This window comes from Dipodomys merriami, unplaced genomic scaffold (genome assembly GCF_024711535.1).
Source record: "Dipodomys merriami isolate MVZ:Mamm:240054 unplaced genomic scaffold, mDipMer1.0.p SCAF_35, whole genome shotgun sequence".
Classification (NCBI taxonomy): Eukaryota; Metazoa; Chordata; class Mammalia; order Rodentia; family Heteromyidae; genus Dipodomys; species Dipodomys merriami.
This window is the reverse complement of record NW_027205048.1, coordinates 14,647,411-14,649,188: the sequence shown is the minus strand read 5'-3', so window position 1 is coordinate 14,649,188 and position 1,778 is coordinate 14,647,411. Positions and strand designations below refer to the sequence as shown.

General features: G+C 51.7%; 1 pseudogene; it reads right to left on the bottom strand.

The window, feature by feature from the left end:
• Positions 1-221: 221 nt before the first annotated feature.
• Positions 222-317, bottom strand: LOC138804003 (U2 spliceosomal RNA; annotated as a pseudogene).
• Positions 318-1,778: the final 1,461 nt, after the last annotated feature.

Genomic DNA, 1,778 nt, shown 5'->3' with positions numbered 1-1,778 from the left:
AAAGGACGGGAGGGGAAAACTGGGGGAAAGCAAAGGCTGGGAAGGGTGACATTGTCCAAAATGAAAACGTACCTGACTTATGAAACAGTAGCCCCTCTGCACAACACCTTAATAAAATCATTTTAAAAAATAAAGAAGCCTCTGGAAGCAAGAAACAGTTCAAGGGGAGGAGGGGACCCTATGGCACTGTGTTGGTGTCATATTCTGTTCACCGGGCGTGTCTGGATTACCCACGCATCACCGGGAAGTGCCTGGTAAATATGAGACTCCCAGAACAGATACTGCGCTTGATCTTAGCCAAAAGGCCAAGAAGTGACGGGCTGCATAAATAAATGCACACACACCCCTGAGTCAGAACCTGCCCCTGCACACAGCCCATCATATTGTGTGTGTGTGTGTGTGTGTGTGTGTGTGTGTGTGTGTATTTTAATGAACCATCCTGCACCCATTACCTGCTGAACACACAGTCAGGTTTTGAGTCTCCTTCTCCCAGGAGCTCTGGGTATCCCGGCCACCTAGGAAGACAGGCCATGTACATGGTACCTGAAACATAGAGGGGAAGTAGGGCTGAGCCGAGCAGGCAGATGACCCTTTGGGTCCATCCAGACCAAACGGGGAAGAATCAGTTTCGGGAGCAACAGGCTGCCTGCGCCTCTGAGAACAGCTCTTGCCGTCAGGTAGACGAGAAGGGCATTCCGGCCCCATGGCTGGCCATCACAGGAAACGCAGAACTCAAGGCAAGCTCTCTGGATTCGAGTCTCCTCTGGCGTCCATTGTGAGACAGCACGGATGGCATGGAGAATCTCTCCGTGTATTTTTTAACTTCTGCTAGAAGACAATTTCCTTCTGCATAGATATTACTGTGATGACCCGTTTGGCCTGAGGACCCTGAGCGTCTGGGCCTTCACATGACACTCAAGAAAGGGGGTAGAGTCGGCACAAGAACTCAGGAAAGAGCTTGCCTCCTCAGCCATGGGTCTGTCCCGTGACCATCATGATTATTTTGGGGTCCATCACTGGCTGACGTCACCCCCGGTCCTTCTGCAGGATGCCACCTCTGCCATGCATGGGCTGGGAGCCAGCTGGAGCTGGCGGGAGGTGTATCTAAGTTTCTGCCCTCCCCCGCACCCCAGGCCCGGACCTGCATGGAGAAGCACGAAGTCCTGGAAGCAGCCACAGGGCCCCAGGAGAGGAGCTTGCCTGAAGGTGCCACCGAGGGTTATGGAGGAGGGGTAAGAGGAAGTGCAGGCCCCAGTCCTGCTCACATCCCTAGATCCAGGATCCCAAACCAACCTAGACACACCCCTCCCTGCATCTGTTTTGGAAGGCACACCAATAAAGGACTTTGTCCCACACCCATGGGAATTGGCTTCGCGTCCAGGACTCAAAGGGAACCTTGTCCCTTCCATCAGCCACCTGTGTGACATCACTGCTTTCTCAAGCCTGGGAGTTGGACCCCAACAGAGGGGGACAGCCCGCACTGTCTGCTGACAGCCGGGGGGAGGGGGAGACTAGGCTGGACCTGGACACATTTCTGTGAGGTGGCTTGCTTATTGTGGGTTTTCTTTTTACTATAATATGACTCAAATATGGGCAAACTATAAATCAGGTATAACTTCTTTATGTTTATGGCTCTTACACATCTATAAAAACCAAAACAAATTTAAAGATTAAATACAGGCATGGCCATAAAACCTATAAAAGTCCAATTAAAAGCCTGGGTTTAATGTGACAGATGAGGCTGCGCTCGAACTGCACAGCCTCACAGACGTGACTTC